The sequence below is a fragment of the Mustela erminea genome, chromosome 1 (genome assembly GCF_009829155.1).
Source record: "Mustela erminea isolate mMusErm1 chromosome 1, mMusErm1.Pri, whole genome shotgun sequence".
NCBI lineage: Eukaryota > Metazoa > Chordata > Mammalia > Carnivora > Mustelidae > Mustela > Mustela erminea.
In genome coordinates this window covers 215,215,320-215,238,313 of record NC_045614.1, presented here as the reverse complement: position 1 = coordinate 215,238,313, position 22,994 = coordinate 215,215,320, and the positions used below count along the sequence as shown (strand labels likewise).

Sequence of the window (22,994 nt, the reverse complement as noted above, 5' to 3'; positions counted from 1 at the left end):
TGGTTAGGATGTGGAGAAAGAGGAACCCTCTTACACTTGAGATGGCTGAATTTTAAATGGTCTTTATTTTAGTCTTCAAATTTAAGTGTATTTGTTTAAGTTTCTTGCAGTCTTCAGGTACTTTTTATATCTTATTTTTTAAAGTCAATTAGTTAACACATAGTGTGTCATTAGTTTCAGGTGTAGTGTTCCATAATTCGTCAGTTGCATATAACACCCGGTGCTCATTGCATCACATGCCCTCCTGAATGCCCACCCCCCTGATACACCATCCCCCACCCACCTCCCCTCCAGTTTGTCTCCTAGAGTTCAGTGTCTCTTATGGTTTGTCTCCCTCTCTGATTTCATCTTATTTAGTTTTTCCCTCCTTTCCCTATGATCCTCTGTTTCATTTCATAAATTCCTCATATGAGTGAAACCGTATGATACACAGCCTTCAGTTACTTTTGGATGCAGAAAAAAATATTTATATTATTATTTTGTCTTAAAAATTAATGTGGCCATTTATTTAAGCTATAAATGCAAATGCCCCTAATTTCCTTTAACTTTAATTCAACTAAAAAATCTCATTGTATATATATCTAGCAAATTTGAACAAGTACTTTTAAGGGGCCCTTGATTAATGTTTTGTTCCATGTATAAACTTAGTTCATTTTTCATCTTTGTAGACTAAACTATATTTATAAATTAAATACATTTGATTTCCTTTTTTAAGTACTCTAATTATCTGACTAAAGCTTGCTGGGCATCCAAATAACTTTTATAAATCAAATAAATTAAACTTACAAGTAAATTTAGCTATTCTCATAATTGTTTAAATGTTATATTATTGTATCCTACCTCAGTAAGAGTTCCACCTACTATTACCATTCTAAATCAATTACTCCATTATACATTAAAATTAGAATTACAAATCTGATGTGGAACACTAATACATCTAATAAACATTTAAACTGTACTTCTTACAAAAATAATTATTGAATTTTCTTCTCTAAAACATTGCTGCACTATATTCTAAATCTTTCTGGAGCTAGGAGATATTTATCTGCTGAGAAAATATAACATGTCAACAATTGTAGGGGGCAGTTTCCTCAGCATCTTCAGGGGTATTTTCTCAGTGGACTAAACTTCCTTTAAAAAAATATATGTGTAAAAAAAAATATATATATATATATATATATATATAGAGAGAGAGAGAGAGGGAGAGGGAGAGAGGGAGAGAGACAGAGATAGCATGAGCATGGCGGGGGGAGGGTAGAGAAGAGGGAGACAGAGTTTGAAGTGGACTCTGTGCTGAGCATGGAGACTGATGTGGGGCTCCATCTCAGAACCCTGCGATAATGAACTGAGCTGAAATTAAGAGTCAGATGCTCAATCGACTGTGCCAGCCAGGCGTCCCAGTGGACTAAACTTTCTTAATCAGGGAAACCCCTTATAGAGACAGTGGCTGGTTCTGCTTCTGAAACTCAATCCTGAACTGTCCTATGGTTGTTGCATCAAAGATCCTCAAATGGTGTTCGTCATTCTCCATGTACCCTAAAGCCATGTTACTCACTGCCTGACTCCATGGTTCCTCTGGAAGTTTTCATTCCTTAGGTTGCTAAACCACTTACTTTGACACAACAAATCCATTTTTGGCTCTATTATGTTTTACTTCTTTTCATATCCCTTCTGTCTTTAGGGTTGTAACAACAAATATAATTCTGTGCTTAGTGTATGATGCATGACTTTGTCTGGCTCCCATTCAGGGTGTAGATATGCTGATCAACAAAATGGGAAAATTCCATTCTGTAAACATGTGCTATTGTGGACCATTAAAGGAGGAAAGAAAAGAAAAAGGGAAAACAGTAATGTTGGTATGTCAGAGGAACTCAGGAACCAACCTAGAGAGTACCCAGTGCTAAATGAGGAACAATTTGGTCAAGAAATTAAAGTAGTTTTGGATTATAATCCAAAGTGTAAAATAAATATCTGTGAGTCCATGCTTATATAAATAAAAATTGAATGAATAAATAAGGCCATCAACAAATTTCCCCAGCAGGAGAATTCGAAATAATTTATGTAGATACATCACCTCAAAGTCATTGCATGACTCTCACTCCCTAGGTGTAATCTGTAGGTGGTGGGTGTCCCCAAAGTACTCAGTATGGAACATGGAGTGGGGACAGTAACTTCACAGTGGGCAAACCCAACCCACAGGACCTCAGCCAGGTGTTCAAGGTCAATACCAACAGTTATGAGTTGTGTTGACAGCATGGACACATGACATGCTGTGGTGAAAGAGCACCATGCCTTTGCTGCCCCCTACTCCAAAAACCTCAGAACCCCAGTCTGATAAGGAGAAAAGCAGTTGACAAACCCCATCCGGGGGACATTCTACAAAATACCTGAACAGTACTCTTTAAAACTGTCAGTCATCAGAAAGAAGGAAAATCTGAGAAACTGTTAATAACCAAGAGGAGCTCAAGGAGACGGAATGATTGGTTATAATGTTCCTTGATGAGATCTTGCAACAGAAAATGTGAATTAAAGTTAAGGAAATCTGAATAAAATTTGGACAGCAGTCAATCATGGGTCAGTAGCCATTTAATCATTGTATAATGTGTGAGGTATATAACTGGGGAGCCTGGGTGTGGTGTATGTGAGCAATTCTGTGTATTATCTTCACAATGTGTCTGTAAATCTAAGTACACTCTAAAATGTAAAAATTATTATTATTTTTTTTTTTAAAGCCAGCATAAAAAAGGACACCTGGGTGGCTCAGTCAGTTGGATGCCTGACTCTTAATCTTGACTTAGGTCTTGATCTCATGATTGTGGATTCGAGCCCCACATTGGGTTCTACCTAGGCATAGAACTTACATGAAAAAAAGAAAAAGAGCCAGCAAAGAAGAGGAATCCTCCCCAGGTAGATGAGTCAGGTGGGAGTGGGGAAGCAGAAATGCTTTTAGCTACAGTCTTTAAAACATCTGTCTGATCTCAGGATAGAGGTGGGGCATTTCCAATTCTGAGAGAATGACAGAAGGACCTGGTCACAAATGCTGGACATTTAGGAAACAGTTTGCCCTACGTGTTGCTTAGTATTATAAAACACTCCCTTCCATAAGCTTCAGGTTTGTGATGAGTTGCAAAAATGGTCCTTTTCTGAAGACTTGCTTGAAATGATCTGAGCTGCCCTACACTGTCTTCTGGAAAGTGGGAATTTGAGACTATGCTCTTATGCTGAGGTTGTCAGTCTTCTCTGAAAGCTTGGAAGCCCATGTCCCGTGACTCATCGCCCACGACTCATATGAGCCTGGGTGCTTGATCCCTAAGTGATTTCTTCCCTTCCAAAAAGCCTGAGAGACTGTGTAAACATGAGAAAGAAAAATACCAAATTCACCTTTTAAAATATGTTACTACACTTCACAGAGGCTTCAGGATATTTGAGTATGATTTGGGTTCATGTGTTACAGCTTGGCACAGTTGGGTCTTGGTGGATGGACGCATGGCTTTGGAACATTTTGTTGCCTGCAGGCTTCCTACACTCAGCACACAACTGTCTTTCTTTTATTGTGTAGCCAAGTGGAATCATCAGTGTCATTCTAATATCACATCTTTTCTGCTGCTTGTTATCTCTCTCAGCAGTGAAATATGACTCCCTAAAGAAATGTGAGACAATGGACTGAGCTATTCTAAAGTCAGTATTCAAGGCAAAAATCTCTGTCTCAGCCCATAAAAGCATTGACAACACAGTGAATTACACAGAATTAATTACCAAAGAGTAAGCAAAATGATGTGTCAACATTCTGTCCCCCAGTTCCCTGTGCATTCTATGTGCATGCTTAATTTCACAGGTAGCCAGTATTTTGAGATCAAGGACATAGATTCTAGGAGCCAGACTGCCTGGGTTTAGATGTCATGTCTACCACGTATTAACGTTCCCTGCCTCGGTTTCCTCTATTCTACCACAGAGATGATGAGACCCCACCTCCCTGGACTGATGTGTGGATGTACAAGAGAACATGTATGTTAAGAACTTAATAGTAGGTTCTGCCAACATACAAGAGGTTATTATCACACCCAGGCAAGAATGAATGTATTTTCATGCTAGAATCAGTATCATTCAAAGGTGGAACACATCGATGTTGTGAGAGGACTGAGGATACATGGCTGGTGGAGGGGCACCAGCATACTTGTCTCTGATTCCAAGAAGGTGTTGGCACAGGTAGAGACTAAGGTCAATGAAGGGGGCAGCTATCTCTGTCTCTCTCCATTTTCCCAGTGAAGATGAAGTGGACCCCAGAGGCCCCAGCGTTAAGGAATGGGGAGGAAGAAGCAATTTGACTCCTGAGCACAGCAGAGATTGTACCCTCACATTCTGCATTTTATCAGAGCTGATGTGTAGCCCTGTAACAGAGGGACATGCAGATGGTTGCCAGGCTCACACACAGTGGCAGGAAAGAAGGTGCCACAGCTTCTCTCATAGAGACTAGGTCTCAGGCAATTTTGAAGATATGGGAAGGTGGAAAAATGAGAATTTGTAGAGTGCTGGAGAGCAACACTGGAAATGGCCGGGAGATGTTTAGGGGCTTGAGTGGAGATGAGCTTCCAAACCAAGGTGGGCTTCTCAGGCTAGACCCAAAGAGCCCCCAGGTGGTAGTGAAGGTCATGTATTGAGGGAAGTTTTTGTAAATGGGAACAAAGACAATAGACAGGAGAGAAAAATGTGTATGTATATATATGCATTTCCATTTCTTCTGGGCATGGTGGGAAGGAAGATCTGAGTCAGAGAATAGGCAATGTCTTTCATGCAGTTGTCAGTTGTCCTGTCCAGACTCCCTTGGACTAAGAATTTGCATCATTTATCAACAGTCTGAGGGTGTTACATGTGTATGTCATGCCCAGCACATGATAGCACGTACAGCATGGTTTCAAAAAGGTAGTCTTTACTCCAGTCCGACTCTTGTTATCAAGAACCCATGGTCAACAACACTAGACAGCAAATATTAAAGGGACCAACAATATATATAATATAATATGATATATAGAAGACCAGAGGCATTACTCATGTATCTTTTTTAAGTTGGTGGCATTTTTAGTTTGGAAGTTCTCTGGTGTGATTGTGTATGTATGTCTCTAGCCCTCAGAGAGTTGTCCTAATTATTGTCACTCAAAGTGATATGAAGTCTCAAATACCAACTTCAGAAAACATGAAAGTCAGTTTTGGAGTTTTAAAGAATGATTTTATTTATCTATTTGAGAGAGAGAGAGAGCATGAGCAGAGGGAGGAGCAGAGAGAGAAGCAGACTCCCCGCTGAGCAGAGAGCCTGATGCAGGGCCCCATCCTAGAACCCTGAGATCACGACCTAAGCCAAAGGCAGATGCTTAACTGACTGAGCCACCCAGGTGCCCCCAAAATCAGTTTTTAACTTTTTAATTAGTGACTGTATAAAAACTTCCAATAAGAATTTGAGGGATTTCTTTGCTGCCAAATATGGCACTTTGCAAATGTAAACATTAATATTTATATATGGAATTAGACTAACATTCATTGGTGCTGTAGATAATCTTGGTGTATACAGTGGAGGCTGGGTTCCCTGGGTCATTTTTCTCAATCAGAAGAGTCTTCATGGCCTCCATCCTGACACCTAACATTTTCACAAAGTGTTGTAAATGATAAACATATTTATTTCAAAGTAATTGTAGTTGTTTCTGTAGTGGATCAAATCTATTTCTTTCCTTTCTTATTAAAGATCACTTAAACTATTAACAAAACCCAAAGCTACCAGAGATACGTATGTATGTATCTGTGTGTCCCCCAGATGCAGTGCCATATGTAACTTAACCAAATCTAGTTTGAAACGGTGTTAGCTCTAAACCAAGAGTCAGATATTTAACTGACTGAACCATCTAGGTGCCCCTCATTCTTTCTTCTTTAACCTGAAATCTAGGAAATGCACAGGGACTTCCAGTGTGTTTGGGGGTGGGAAGGTGCATCTTGAAACTTTCCATCCTTCATGTCCGCAGCCTATCTGAACAGGTGGGAAGTGCTACTTCTCTGAGTCCCACCTGTTGCAAAGAGGTCTTTAGGTGTGTTCACACAGATGTTGTCATGTTCATAGCCAGAAATCCTTCTGATCCTCACATGTGACTGAGTGGCATTAATTACATATTAAAGATCCTAGGGTTCACTGATTTTTAATCTCTCTATCTTAATCTCCCTTACTGCTCCCCAGTTACACACACACACAAACACACACACACACACACACACACACACACACACACACTCATACACACACACATACAGACACACACACAGACACAAAACCCAAAGAGTGAACTTGTGTGTACTGGCATGGGAAATTTTCCCTCTACCCTTCAAGTTTCTTTGGCTGGTCTAAGAATCAAATTGACATGAGACAGACTAACAGGAGAAAACCAAACAGAAGTTTGATAACTTGCATTCCTCCTTGTTACATGGGAGAGACCCAGGAAAACTGAGTGACTCACTGGAATGGCTGAGGCTATTGCCTTCTAACCCATCTTCAGCTAAAGACAAAATTTTGGCAGTGGGGAGGTCAGTTATGGGAAGTGACCAAGGAAAGCACAGTGAGCAAGGTAAGGTTGTTATGCAGAGTTAAGTCCCTGCCAACTCCACTGATAACAATTTCTAGAGGTTTAGTCATTTCTCCCTTCTTGGTACTGGGAAGGAAACACCTTACACATGGATATTTACCTTACATGTGTAAAAGTCTCTTACAAAACGGTGATTTCAAATCAGTTTTCAGAACTTCTTTTGTGTCTGCAGCCATCAGAAAGGATGAATACCCAACTTTTGCATAAACTTGGATGGGACTGGAGGAGATTATGCTGAGTGAAATAAGTCAAACAGAGAGAGTCAAGTTATCATATGGTTTCACTTAGATGTGGAGCATAAGGAATAACACGGAGGACATTAGGAGAAGGAAGGGGAAAATGAAGAGGGAGAAATTGGAACGGGAGATGAACCACGAGAGACTATGGACTTTGGGAAACAAACTGAGGGTTTTAGAGGAGAGGGAATTTGGGGGGACAGGTGAGCCTGGCGGTGGGTATGAAGGAGGGCAGGATTGCATAGAACACTGGGTGTCATACACAAACAGTGAATCACAGAACACTGCATCAAAAACTAATGATGTACTGTGTGACGACTAACATAAAATAATTTTTAAAAAGCGAAGTTTTTAATATGATCACTAAAATCACCCAAAAGTCTTTAAATACTAGAAAGTTGTATTTTGTGCATGATGGAGAATGCAAGACTTTCAGAATCAAATTTTGACTTGAGAGCTCAGATTTTTCTCATTGGCAACGAACACGTTCCCTGGTTTGCCTTGACATGACAGCTCAATTCATTCATTTAGAGAAAATGTCCAATACCCCAACAAAAAGGTCTGTCAATTTTCTCTCAGTAAAAATGGTGTTGCATGAAGAAAGCAGCTAACGAGTCACACCCCAGTGCCTTCTCTTGAGCACGTGTGTGTGCTTCGTACATGCTTGCCTCTCTGTCACACGAAAGATGAAAAGGATGAAAAGGACGTGTCCTCCAGGGTCAAAATAGAATGATGTGCGGTGACTTCTACTATTTTGTCAAGGACACACTTAAGTGGAGATGGCAACTGACTTGTTTGTTTTTACTGGGAATGTGTGGTGGGGAGGACACAGGCCACTGGGGCAGGTGGCCACCGCCACCTGAATCACACCAGCACCCCAGCAGTGTGGCCACCGTCCATTCTAAAAGGTGTATACTTTCTTGGCTTTATCCTGAAAACAGCTTTCACCTCGCAGGTCCCCTGAAAGATTCCTGGGGACGCCCGGTATGTGCTGACTATACCCAAGGTGCTCTGAGGACAGTTGATAGAGAATAACTCCATGATGACTTTACGTGTGTGTGTTTATAGATATCTTTAAATATCTTTTCAGGTTATACAAATTTCAAATCTGAGTGTTCCAACCAGTTTGAATTTTGAGGTCCCCAGCAGGGCATAGGGTGGAGTGCCCTAGGCAGATAGTGTGGTGCTGGAGGAAGCGATCTGTTATTTGTGTGACACTAATGAGGCTGCATCCTTTTGCATAATAATGAACAGGGGCCCTGGAGTCAGACACAAACGCACTGAAATCCGGACTTTGCTTCTCACCAGCTGTGTGATTTGTGTGTCGCACGTGTCTGAACCTCTCAGTTTCTGCATCTGTGGAATGGAGATGATACAAAGTTCAGTCCCAGGATTGTTTGAAGATTAATGCGATGGAAGATCCTCTGGTGGAGAGATTTCAGAAAACTCTTCATAAAAATAGTCTCCAGCCTCGTGGTCCAGTGACCACAGAAAGGAACACAGGCAGGATGGTCCCTTTCCGGCTGGGTGCTGGGGCGTGCCCCATGAGTGTACAAACACCCCTGTCCACTCTAGTGTGGGAGGGAAGAATTGGGTGTTTCCTTGGTGACAACAGTGAACTCTCATGGGAAGAGCTCTCATATCACCTTCTCGTCACTGCACGGTACCAAGATTATGGAGATTTTTCATAAATAGAATTCTGAGGTATTAGAGTTTGTCACAGCAGAGTTTCTAAGGCATCATGTTCCTTTATAATCGATGTATTCATCATGGGAAAAAATAATCTCAATTGAAAGTTAGAATTAGCTAAATTCTCTGTTGAATACCAAATACCTTGATCTCAAAACTCAGGCTCAAAGTGTGCTTACAAATACACAGTGTTTTTAGACAAGAGAAAAGAGTGAATTCCATTCAGATTTTATTCTGCATTCAGTTCAGCATCTTTATTTTACATTTTTAAAATTAAATTAATTTAAGTTAAATTCACTCTAGAATTTTCTGATTCTTGGCTTGGTTATGTTTTGAAAATAGCCGCCTGAGGTCAGTTGCAGAGAAAGAAGGTAGATGACTGTACATAAATAGACATCCGTCCGCTCTTGCTTGAGCGCATGGAGTCCACATCTGGTACCTGTCCCCAGGAGTCCAGAGCAGTAAAAAAATGAGGCGAAACCGAAAGCAAATTAATGTCACTCAGTGTTTCAAGCCGGGGGGCAGAGGGGAGAAAGACAGACTCTAAACCCAACAACTATTGAAAACAGTTTACAGATGCTGAGATAATGCTTTAACTCTATAAAGACTTTCTAAGAGATTTTGTTCCATAGATGATTAACACTAATTTCCCCAGAACTATTCAGTATCTTTTATGGGGAGAAAGAAAATTTATGTCTGATCTGCATCCAGCATATCCAAATAATGTTATTTTCTATATAAAACTAATGGCCAATTTTAGTTTATCGACACTTGTGTTAATTCACAAAAGGTGTATTGTTTATGAAGTAGAATACTATTTTTTTAATTTACTTAATTTGACAATTTATTGAGCATTGACTTTATTAATAAACATGGAGAGAAACAAAAAATTGGTCAAGTGGGATGTTGGCAGAGATGTACAAAGATGTGTATTCTGATATACCATTTGACAGGATGGGTTCTCTAACATATATCAAAAGCCATAAAAATGTTCATCTCTATGGATCCACTAATTCCATCCTTAATTATCCATATCAAAGAAATAAAGAGTGGACAAAGATTTATGTAAAATAAGTCAACATGGTCCTTTATAATAATAAGAAAATTTCTCTTTGCATACATAACCAATTAAATGAATGTACGTGTGAATTTTATGGCGCCTCAACATAAGTAAACAGTATGTGGTAATTTAAAATAATGCTTTTAAAAAGTTACCTTAATGCAGGTAAGAGTCATATGATATAGTTAAATTATTAAAAAGCAGGATGTGGAATGTATAAGTGGTATAATCTTGACAGTGTGAGGGAGGCACATGAAAAAGATGAACAGGAGATGCCGGTGTTAAAAATGCTCACTTCTGCGGGTCATGATTAAGGGTGGTGTATTTTGGTGCTACATTGTGGACTGAATGTGTCTCCCCAAAATTCATAGGTTAAAGTCCCGCCCCGCAATCTGATGGTATGTGGAGGCAGGGTCTGTTGGAAGTAATTAGGTATGGAGGAGGTTAGGAGAGTGGGGTCCCCAGGATGGAATTTGTGTCCGTAAGAGGAGCAACAGACCAGAGGGCCCCCTGCCTGCCATGGTGGGGGGACAGGTTGTGGTGAGAAAGGGGCCGGTTAAGAAGGGGGTCCTCACCAGAACTCAGCTTTGTGGGCACCCTGATCTCAAACTCCCAATCTCCAGAACTATGGAAATTGCATTTCTGTTGTTTAAAAAGTCATTCTGTGGTAATTTTTTTATGAAAACCCAAACTATGACACACTTCTTTATATTTTTCTGCATTTTCCAGATTTTCTAAATCAAGCTTCTAGTTTACCATCAGGGACAATTAATCAAGAAACATAATAAAATGATATGAAATATGCATTGTCCTCGGAGTCATTGAAAATGAAATGATCCTAGAAATGATAAAAATCTTTGTCATGTAGTTTTAAAAAGGGACAAGAAATGTTCTCTTGTTGAAAGTCAGGGTATCTGTCCACTGGGCCTCTTGCCACATGAGGGGGATGTCATTCGTTCTGGTCAATCAGTTCTGTTCAGTTAGTTCAGATCCCGTGATCTTTGTTTTCCAAAATTGGAAACTGACTTGAAAAAAATAAGGCAAATGACATTAAATGCTCAGCCAGGGAGAGACATTTGCCCTTTAGCCCCGCTGAGGTGTGTCGTCACTGCAGGACAGCAGCTCCAGGTGAGACACCAGACATCATCCCACCTTCTCATCCACAGGCTACTCTGGTCATCTGGAAGGTAGTCAGTCCCCCAGCCATGGCGTCACCCATGCTGCGCTATTATCCAAGTCCTGCCTGCCAGTTGCAAAATTCTGCAATCCTCTGAGGAGCTCTTTCCATGAGTATGCTCAGGGCTACGCAAACCTAGCTCTCAATGGTGTATTGACAGGTTCCTCACCTCCTGCGGCACGCACTCTGGCGGTACATCAGACTATAGATTGATAGAAAGTCTGGATTATAAATATCCACAGGTAGAAATCTCTGTGATTTCCAGCGACAGTCTAAAGTCAGCCAACTTTCCCTGTGGACATTTTTAAGAGCTTTTCAGGAAGCACCTGATTTCATATAAATTTCATTAAAAAATGGATCATGGGTCTGATAGGAAACCAGAAGAAATCATGGCGCACCTTCATGTCCTTCCACTTACCCTTACTCCACAGAAGCAATGTCGGAATGAGATACATTTTAATGTCGGTTCCTTGTCTAGAAAGTCTTAAATATGAACATCTAAGTTTAAAAAAGAAAGAAAATAGGTAGCTTTACACAGATGGTCATCACTTATCCTTGACTTGGTCTTTTTGCTCAGGTTTGCTCAGGTTTGCAACATCTGAGTTTCTTTTAAATTATTATTATTATGTTCAGTTAGCCAGCATAGAGTACATCATTAGTTTTTGATATATTGTTCCACAATACATCTGAGTTTTTAATAGGCTGCTGCTGACCACAGAAGAGAGGAGAGGAGCCCCACCTAATTTCTTATAAAGAGCTCTGGACTCTTGTCTGAGAATAAAAGAAGCAACATTAAACTGAGTTTGTGCTCTACAGAGACTGTCCCGTGAGGCCATGTCACCTTCGGTGAAATGAGTGCTGACCTCTATCCTGTTTGTATTACTCTAGTGCCTACCTCTTCCCCAGCTGTGACCCAGCTCTGTGCCCATGTGAGGGTGGGCAGCTCCCTTTCCCTTTGCTAATATGGTTGCCTTACTTATCCCAGATTTGGAACGACTGACTCCCTCCAGAGTCCCTTCTGGCAGGAGGCTCTAAGTGTTCAGTGGAGTCTGAGCATCTCATAGCGGCAAGGGCCTTAACACCATACAGTCAAGCCCCAAATCATACAGATGACCAGAGGGAGGTGAAGGGGGCCCCTTATAAGTTATTTCCACAGTCAGAGAGGCAGCCTTAACAGAGAGCCCAGATCTCAGGAACCCCGAAGCCAGTGATCTGTTTTTGCCATAACATTCTCCTGGATTCGAGTTAACAAACATGCCTATACATCAGTCTGTGTGTCTTAGCCCCCAGGAATTCATGCCTCACCCATGCATTCATGAGTAGTGAGCCTGGCTCTGTTCTAGATGCTGGGCCATGGCAGAGGAGGTGGGAAGCCACTCACTCTCATCCAGTGTCCAATGGGGTGGGGAGTTATGACCAGTTTATGGGGCATCAGTTTCCCTGAGTTGCATCCCTCAGGCCAGAATTGCTGTGTTCCATGGGTGCTGCCTTTGAGCCATAGGCACTCTGTCTTCCAAGGTCGAGAGCAGCCCCTTGGCAGAGGTTGTAGTGATGCTTGTGTCTGGGAAGATGGATTGCACATAGCTGAGCCTCCTTTACTCTCTAATACCATGGACGAGAAACAACAGTGCCAGTTTCTTGAGAAAGTGGTATGGATACAGACGGGTGGGGGTGGGGGGGATCATGAAGGATCAGAGCTTTGGAGGCTCTGGAAATGGGAGGCTGAGACTCAAGATGGCTCAGTAAGGAAAACAAACAAACAAACAAACAAACAAACCCAACATTGGAAGTCTTCATAGAAATAGGGAGCCCGTGTTCTGAGGACACTCTTACTCTAAAAGTATGTAGACAAGATCCAAAACGGTGGGTATGTAGACAACACAGCATATGAAATGTGGAGTCTGGGGGACTTAAAAATCCATAGTGAAAGACTGTGCTACAAATATTTAAATTAGCAGTCCCTGTGGGAGGATGGCTCTGAGGTGGCCAGGCTGGCTGACCGTTGTGACTGGCTGGGCAGAAGGCAGTGTTTGTCCAGGCAAAATCGGCTGGGCAGCAAACCACCTGAAAAGCGTCATGAACAGGAGTGGAATGGAGGCACGGTTTTGCAAACCCAGGTGTCACTGATCGCCCGACACCTCACCCTGTGTGTATTGATTATTTCATTGTCTGTCTAGAGAGGGAAGCTGCAGAGAAACAGTGACTCTGATGACCTTGACCACTGCCCAGGTGCCAGCACCTGCTGCAGTGCCCGACACAGTGGGCATTGGATAAATATTGGTAAAACTGAAGGAATGAATGAGGGAGCAGATGAAGAACTAAGTGGTTGAGTTAACTAGCTAAAAGGAGGGAGTGCATGCCCAGTAGCCCTTGCACACCACCCCGTACATACTGGCAGAGGCCTAGCAACTGCCCAACATTTGAACCCAAACCAAAATCAGAAAACCAGAATGTCGACAGGGGCCATGGGCAGAAAAGGGTCAGAGCTCCGGTACATTGTAAGGGAAAGACATATGCATGGAGGCATGAGACCCCAAAGACAGGGGTAATGTCTTCAGAGGAAAAACTTCCCTGCTCCAACCCTAGAAAAATGGGGCAAAACCAAGACAAAGACAGGTGGTGGCACAAAAATCAGAACACAGGTTTGGTAGCAATTAAAAACACCCTAAATCAGTGGTGGTTTAATCAAGACAAGAGTGTATTTTGGGCTCATGTGGCATCTTCATATATGCAGTCCAGTCGCAAAGGAAGCTCAGAGAGAGAGGAAGAGGATGTTTGTGGAGGGACAACCTTATGTATTAGGGCTGATCGTGGGAAAAGTAAGAGGACAGTGAGTCCCCCATCAGGACTCAGATGAACATCATAGCTAGGCCCGAGGGGCAAAGCAGCTGTGGAGCCAACAAACTCAGACTAAAGTCAAAAGCAAACCGAGTGTCCAGACCCTACTGGCCCACACAAGGTGAGTTGCAGGAAGAAAGGACTGGAAGTTAATTGGATGGAAATAAAAGAAGCATGAATTGCTTCCCTCTCTTCCCTCCACCTACATCTGCCTAAAGGAAGGTTCTGGAAAGAAAGTGGAAAAGGAAGAGCATTGTGCTGTTGTGTTGAAGGCTGGGGTCTGGGTGCCTGCAGTGTCAGAGTTTGCTAAGGAGACTTTGTCTTCCAACATTGCTCTCCCTTCGCTGCCAACTGGAATGACCATCAATGACCAGGTGAAGGCCCTAAGGTGCCACTAGAGAGCAAAAGCCAAAAGTTAGGGACCCAGGCGTTATCCTTTCAGGGGAGAAACCCTGAACCACTGCTGGAACTGGCCTCCTTACCCCCTCTTCCAGGAGCCTGCTTTGTCTCAGCTTATGTTCAAGAGCAGGAATCCATCCTTCCGTGTCTTCTTTAACCAGTTCTGTCCTACCTTCTCCTCCCCTCCATTTCCAAGTCAGCAAACTACCAGTGTCCCATAGTGTCCACAAATAATCTGTAGTGGCCATCTAAAATGCCTCCTGCGTAGAATCCAAGTGAAAACTACAGAGTTAAATGGGGTTTTTCTACAGCCATCACATATTACTCATGTCTACCCTATATAGAGAGCTGATAACGATAGATAGATATCTCTGTATATAGTATCATCTATACAGAGATAGATGATAGACAATAGATAGGTAGGTAGATAGATAGATAGATGAGTAGAAATATATGGTGGAAACAAATGTCTTACCATGTGCACTTTCATTGCCCTCCTAACAGCAGTGCCTGACTCTAAACCAGGGAGATACGTGGGGAAGCAGAGGCCATGAAGAAGCAGTAGGTCTCAGGGGGCACTCTTTAGCCATATCTGTTTATACTCATGATCCTAGGATGAGAAAAATAAATCTCAGAGATCTTGATTCACAAAATAGAACAATACATACAGTATGAAATGTAAAAAAAAAAAAAAATGAAATAGTAAGTAAAGTTTTCAAGACATGAAATTTCACGTGTTATTTAAATCATGTGGGAATCGCATTTATTCCCTAGGGCTGCCAGAACAAATTCCCACACATGGGTGGCTTACAACAACAGAAAGGTATTAAATCTCTTACAGTTCAGGGGGCCAGAAGTCTGAACTCAAGATGTAACCAGAGTTGGTTTCTTCTGGAGCTTCTGAAGGAGAGTTCATTCTTACCAGTCTCCTAGCTTCTGGAGGCTGTTGACAATTCTTTGTGGTCCTTGGCCCATAGGTGTGACACCCCAGTATCTGTCTCTGACCACATGTGGCTTTGTTTCCTGTGTCTCTGTGTCCTTTTTTCTCTTCTGTCTTTTATAAAGACACCCTTCTTTGCATTTAGGACCTACCCTAATCTCAGATGCTCTCATCTGGAGAGCCTTACTTTATTTTTGTTTGCAAAGACCCTTATCCCAAATAAGGTCACATTCTGGGGATCCAGGGTTGAGGATGTAGACATGTATTTTGGGGCTCACAATTCAACCCACTGCAGGGATTGAAAATTAAAATGGAAAATATTGATCCTCCAATATGTAAATGCCTCTGTGTCACCGTAACCCAGTGAGGCCTCACAAAGCGAATGTGTGGCCTTGTGTGACATTGGTAGGAAACCAGAGATGCAACTTACGATGTGCGGAGGAGTGTGTCATCCTGTTGCTGTGAGTGATACGCATTCTCGTGGCTCAGGAAGAAAACAATAGTAGTTGTCTTGAAAATATTTCCCAGGAAGGATAGTGCCCTAAAAACTCCACACACAATGCTGGAATGAGTGGGACATTTTCAAGCCTTATTTCCTAGTTCACTGTCTCTTCCTTTCTGGCACCGTGATGACTGCCTGAACAATTTAACTTCATTAGGTTCATTGGAAAAATGAGCAGGACTGATTTGCCTTTAGGATACTGTTGGGAGAGAGTGACAGAAGGGCTTACAGTGCATTTACGGTGGCATCCCTGTTTTTGATCTCCAGAAATCCATTGTCATGTATTACAAGATCCCCGTGAATGTCAGATCTATGAGCAGTACAGATTACTATCACTACAGAGCAGCCCTGGCTGTTGCACAGTCACTGAGCTTCTAGAAGAGGTGCCCACTCCACAGTGATGCCAAGCACTATAGGTAGTATCTCCTCACAAGAAATCCCACAGGGCATCACTCAATACCCGGGTGAGCTTGCTGTGTCCCTCGATCCTCAGTTCAGGACTGCGTTTGGACATTGATGGTGAGCTTGTCCTCAAATCAGCCAAATACCTGAGACTGATTACTTCATGGGAAGTGTAGCTGTCCCCACTTTCAGTAGATGGAGACACACGAGAAGTCAAAGGGCTTCCAGAGAGGGGTTGGCATGATTAGAATCACAACAGAGAGCACTGGAAACAGAAACATACCCCCCCTACCAGTAGACAAAGCTGAAGAACTATAAATAGTAGTTCCCTTTTAATTGTTACATACATAAATTAAAATAAATCACACTTAACAAATTTATTTGTGCACAGTCTACTTTTGCATGTGGGAGGTAAGAAAGGAAACTTAAACTATTTTTTGAGAGGATAGTCTAAGAGCTGGATAATCTTTTAGGAAAGGACATTCTGGAAACATGAGAGTTAATAACACTTTCCCCAGGGTTCTGAATGGACACGTGTGGACACTTCCTCATCAAGCTTATTATCAGGGTGCAGGGCACGTGCATCATACTTCTGGCCATGGCTGACCGGTCATGAGATCTGAGCATATGCTACAGAGTAGGGTCAGTTCTCTCTGCTCCTACCCACCCTAGTTTAGGTCTATCGGGACAAGCCAGATGGAATGGACTAAGTCATTGAAAGACACAATCTGCCAAAATTCACTTCAGAAGAAATAGACTGTCTGAACAGGCCTGTATCTATTAACAACATTGAATCAATAATAACCTTCCAAAGCAGACAGTACCAGGTCCAGAGGGATTCACTGTTGAATTACATCAAACATTTAAAGAGTAAATTATACCAATTCTCTACAATCTTTTCCAGAGAATAGAGGCAGAGGGAATACTTCTTAACTCTTTCTATGAAGCCAGCATTACCCAAATACCAAAATCAGACAAAGATATTCCAGGAAAAGAAAATTGCAACCAATATGTCTCATGAAAAAATGCAAAGGTTATCAAAAGAACATGAGCAAATTGAATCTCAAAAAAAAAAAAAAAAAAAGTTTAAAAGAAAATATTATACCCCATGACCAAGTGACATGTATCCCTGGTTCAACATTTGAAAATTAATTAATGTACTCTATCCCATCAACAGGCTAAAAGGAAAAATCACATGATCCTATCAACAGATGTAGGGAAAAAATGACAAAATTCAACATCATGTAATGGCAAACCTCTCAATAAACCAATACACTAGAAATAGAGGGAAATTTTTTTTAAGATTTTTTTTTTTTTTATTTGAGAGAGAGAGTAAGCAAGAGAGAGGGAGGACCAGAGGGGGAGGGAGAAGCTGACTTGCCACCAAGCAGGGAGCCCAATTCAGGGCTCCATCTTGGGACTCTGAGATCATGACCTAAGCAGAAGCGAGATGTTTAACCGACTGAGCCGTCCTGGTACCCCTAGAGGAGAAATTTTTCAACTTGGCAAAGACTATCTATAACACTTTCAGCTAACACCATGCTTAATGGTGATAACATGAAGATTTCCCCCTAAGCTCAGGACCAAGGCAAGGATGTTCTTTCTCACCACTCTTTTTCAACATTGTTCTGCAAGTCCTTGATAATCCAATAACATAAGAGAAGGAAATAAAGAGAATATGGATTGGGAAGAAAAACAAAATTGTCCTTGTTTGCAGGTGTCATGTTCATCTCTGTAGAAAATCTCAAAGAATGGACAAAATGACTCCTGAAACTAAAAAGTGTTTAAAGCAGAATTTCCAAATAGTATGTTGTTAAACAACAGTCATTACTTTCCGATATACAGACAATGAGCAACCAGAATTTAGAATTAAAAACACAATGCCACTAAATGATGCAAAAATTACTTTGTCAAAGTGTGCAAAATGTGAAATACTTAGGTATAAATATCACAAAATATATATACAAGATGATAATGAAGTCAATTATAAAACTGATAAACTAAACCAAATAAATAAATGGAGATATATTTTATGTTCATGGATAGGAAGATGCAATGTCAGTTCTTCTTAAGTTCATTTATAGATTCAGTGCAATCCAATACAAATATCAACAAGTTATTTTATAGATATTGACAAACTGATTCCAAAGTGTATACAGATAGAAAAAAGACCCAGAATAGCCAACATAGTATTGTAGGAGAAGAAAAAAGGTTCAGGACTAATACTACCTGGCTTCAAGACGTACTATAAAGTTACAGTAATCAAGTAGTGTGGTACTGGCAAAAATTAGATCACTGGAACAGAATAGAGAACCCAGAAATAGACCCACATAAATATAGTCAACCAATCTTTGACAAAGGAGCAAAGGCAATACAAGGGAGCAAGATAGCCCTTTGACAAATGGTGCTGAACAACTGGATATTTCCACTTATAAAAAATGAATATAGACACAAGTCTTATACCCTTCACAAAAAATTAACTCAAAATGGATCATAGACCTGAATGTAAAATGCAAAACTATAAAATTCCTAGAAGATAACATAGGAGAAGATCTACATAACCTTGGGTATGGTGATAACTTTTTAGATACAAGACCAAAGGCATGATCCATGCAAGGGATTAATTGATAAGAGAGGCTTCATTAAAGTTAAAAACTTCTTATTTTCTGTAAACAATATAAATAGAATTAAGAGATAAGGCACATATTGGGAGAAAGTATTTGCGAAAGTCACGTTTGATAAGGAACTGTTATCAAAAATATATAAATAATTATTTTTTTAAGGTGTGGCACATAAACAATCTTGGAACACTGAAAAAAAAACAAATTTTTTAAAAAGTAAAAAAAAAGTAAAAACGTATATTTTTTAAAAGATTTTATTTATTCATTTGACAGACAGAGATCACAAGCAGGCAGAGAGGCAGGCAGAGAGAGAGAGGAAGGGAAGCAGGCTCCCCGCCAAGCAGAGAGCCTGACATGGGGCTCGATCCCAGGACCCTGGGATCATGACCTGAGCCGAAGGCAGAGGCTTCAACCCACTGAGCCACCCAGGTGTCCCACAATTTTTTTTTTTTTTTTTGAGAGAGAGAGAGCACAGAAGGGAAAGGGAGAAATATGAAACAGACTCTGTGCTAAAGGCAGAGCCTGACATGGGACTCAATTCCACCATGGTGAGATCATGGTCTGAGCTGAAACCAAGAGTTGGATGCTTAACCAGCTGAACCACCCAGGCATCCCTACAAAGAATTCTTAAAAACCAACAATGAGATAACAAACAACCCATTTTGAAAATGGGCCAAATATCTTAACAGATACCTTGCCAAAGAAGATATACAGATGGTAATAAAACCTATGAAAAGATGTTCTACACCATGTGTCATCAGGGAAATGTAAGTTAAAACAACGAGATACCACTGCACACCTATTAGAATGGACAAAATCCAGAAAACTGACAATTCCAAATGCTGACAAAGATGTGGAGCAACAGAAACTCTCATACCTTCTATAAAATATTCATACAAAACTAAACATCCCCTTCACAGTGCTATCCAGCAATATCCCTCCTTTGTCTTTACCCAAGGGAGCTGAAAATATATGTCTACATAAAACCTGCACTTGGATGTGTAGAACAGCTTTATTCATAATTGCCAAAACTTGGAAGCAACCAAGATGCCTTTTAGTAGGTGAATGGAAAAATACACTGTGACAACCAGAAAAGGGAATATGATTCAGTGCTACAAAGAAATGAGCTATCAAGCCCTGAAGAGACATGGCAAAAACTTAGGGTGAAGGAAGCCAATATGGGAAAGCTTCACACTGTATGATTCCAACTCTATGACATTCTGGAAAAGGCAAAACTATGGAGACAGTAAGAAGTTCAGTGGTTGCCAGGGTTGGACAGGGGGAGGGATGAACAGGCAGAACACAGAGGATTTTTAGGGCAGTGAAAGTGTTCTGTATGATGTTATAATGATGGATGGATACCATTTTACATTTGTCCAAACTCATTGAATATATAATGCCAAGAGTAAACCCTTAGGTAAACTAAGGACTTTGGGTGATTACAATATGTCAATGTAGATCTACCCTTGTTAAAAAAAAAAATGCACCATTTTGGTGAGTAATATTGATGATGGGGGAGATTGTGCAACTGCGGGGCAAGAAGTATATGGGAAATCTCTGTACCTTGATCTCAATTATATCATAAACCTAAAACTGATCTAAAAAGTAAAATTTCTTTTAAAAACTTAGCACATTAGAATATAGCAACAATAAAAAAAATTGGTTGCTACCTCTCCCTGTATAGCCCAGACTGAATGACCCTGATGTACTGTTAAAAAATGAGGGTCAGGAGAGTAGAGATGGGCAGTAACGTGGGGCCACATGATGGCAGTGTTTATTCATGAAGGCATATGAATGTTCATCTGTTAGTCTCTATTTCTCTTTATGGGAATGAAGTATTTCCTAATAAATTATAAGAGTACAGATAACTGCATTCAGTATAAAAATATGACAAATTGGGTGAGTGTTCATGTTGTTAATGGAAAATGTGATCATCCACGTTCACACCATAACTCCCAGGGAGGAAGCCAAAGCTGATCTGTAGGAAAGCTGCTGGCTTACAGATGGGCGTCTGGTATACCCTGCACTCTGACGCTTTCGCAGACAATCACAATAGCAGGTCACATTGACCTGCTACGTCAACTGCTAGGATTCAGATACATTCAAGCCTGATGGAGCACGTCTGCTGGAGGTCCTTCTGCACCACAGACTCAGTAGGGGAAAAGAGACAGGTAAGTTTGATGAGGGAATAAAGCCATAGGCATCTCTGAAAGGACACTCATTCCAATGCCCCACAGATGGAAATAGAATCTCACAAGGCTGGAGTTGTGCTGTTAAAAAAAAAAAAAAAAAAAAAAAGCTATTTTATCAAATCTCTAAGATTTGAGAGTGCAAGGCGATTCATTAATGCCCATGGTGCAGAAACAAGACAGAACAAGACAGTCTTCATCTTTTGGTTAAAAAAAAAAAAAACTCGAAGAACCTCAGTGCTTGGAAGAATCCAAAGGACAATGTCTTTTCTTCTTCAGAGACTCTGCCATGTCAGAAGCAGAAAGCCTTTGGGGAGAAAACGGCTTCTCAGAAATCGTGGCAAAGACATGTCAGGGAGATGCACACCGAAAAGCAAACAATAGCGCCTTTATCTCAAGCAAAATAGAACCCAGGAAGAAAGCACGTACCCAGAAAAATAAGATGATGCTTTATCGACCAAATGGACAGACAACAATTCACAGAGTGCAGGAGGGAGACTTTATACACTAATTGTTGTATCCGAACATGAAAAAGCAGCTGAAATATAGCAGGGAGTGACCGGATCAGAATGCCGAGGGGTTTCAGCACATGCCTCTCATCAAAGTGGAACCAAAGAAAGGGGCAGGAGGTCTGTGAAGAGTCTCCATACTTTCCCCTCAGATTGGTTGTGAACTTTTAACTGCTCCTAAAAAAAACAAAACAAAACAAAACAAAAACCCAACAACCAAACCAAACCAAACCAAACAAAAACAAAAACAAAAACCCTTAATATAAATAAAATAAATGCATAGGGGACTTAAATAATGGAATGCATAACAGAATATCAATGTCTAAGAGGAAACTCTATTTCAAACTAAAAAATCAAGTAAAATTATACACTCTATGTTCTTTGACGACAGTGTGTCGACTCCTCCTCAGTATGTTTAAGGAGATCTTCATTTCCTTCATGTCAAATCCAAATTCCATGACCCGTGCTAGGAGGTGCTTCGTAGCCTGCCCTAGACCTCAGTCTGACCCCTTCTTGCTGTTTACTCTGCAGTCTGGTTACAGAGAAACCCCTTCCATGGCTCACCAGAGCCACATGGTGACACTTCTGTGCCTTCGAATGCCCTTCCCTTCTCTCCCTGCCTTGAACACCTTCCACTGGATGAAAGTTCTAGTATTTTATTCTCGTATGACAAATAGCTATATTTGTGTAGCAGCTACTAGATGCCAATAATTGAAGTATACATAATTAAGACATAATCTTTGACCTCAAGGAGTTTGCAGTCTTCAGGATAGAGGGGGCAAGAAAGGCGTAAGGAACAGATGAAAAGCTTCCGTGATAGAGCATGAACTGGAAGGTGAGGCGGGAGTTCCAGGTAAACCAAAGTCAATGCACAGAAATTTGGGGAGTACTGTAAGCTGCATAGGGCATAGTGCTGCCTTTGGAAATGTTCAGCCCATCACCTGATTTATGAGCAGATCTGTTGGCACATTCAAAATGTAATGACTCACTAGACATTTATAAAAGCAGCACAAATAAATAAATAGATAAATAAATAAATAAATAAAAGTTATAATACCGCATGCTGGCAAAGATGTGGAGAAACTGGATGTCTCACACATTACTGGTGGAGGTGTGAAATGGTGCAGCCTCTCTGGAAAATAGTTTGCCAGTTTCTCATAAAACTAAATGTGTACTGACCATATATGATCCAGCAAACACATTTTTGGGCATCTATCCCAGAGACATGAGAATTTATGTTCACAAAAATCTCTGTTCGTGAATGTTCATAGAATCTTTATTCCTAATAGTCAAATTCTGGGACAAACCCAAATGTCCTTCAACAGGTGAATGGTTGAAAAATCTCTGGTCCAACCAGACAGTGGAAGATACTCGGCAATAACAGGAAAGGGACTATGTGTACACAGGACAACCTAGATGAACTGAAGGGCAGTAAGCGTAGTGAAAACACTTGGTCTCAAAAGGTTCTGTTTGTTTAACATTCTCAAAGGGCAAAACTGCAGAGATGAAGAGTGATTTAGTGGTTAATAGGGGACAGGAAAAGAGGTTGGGGTGCGGCCAGGTGCAAACACAAAAAGGTAGCAACAGGGACTTCTTTTGTAGTGAGGGAACCATTCTGTATCATGACCATGGTGGCAGGTGTCTGGATCTGTAATTAGATAAAGTAACATAGACACACAGGCATTTGGGTGCACACACACACACACACACACACACACACACAAATGTGAGTTTAACAGTGGTAAAAAATGAATAAGATATATGTATTTTTTTCAGTTAATAGAAATGTTCTAATGCCAGTTTCCCAGTTTT

General features: G+C 40.9%; 1 protein-coding gene across 2 annotated transcripts in view; it reads left to right on the top strand.

Moving 5' to 3' along the window:
* Nucleotides 1-22,994, top strand: part of DSCAM (DS cell adhesion molecule) — a 766,451-nt gene that overhangs the window by 572,668 nt on the left and 170,789 nt on the right. The gene's annotated exons all lie outside the window — the stretch shown is intronic.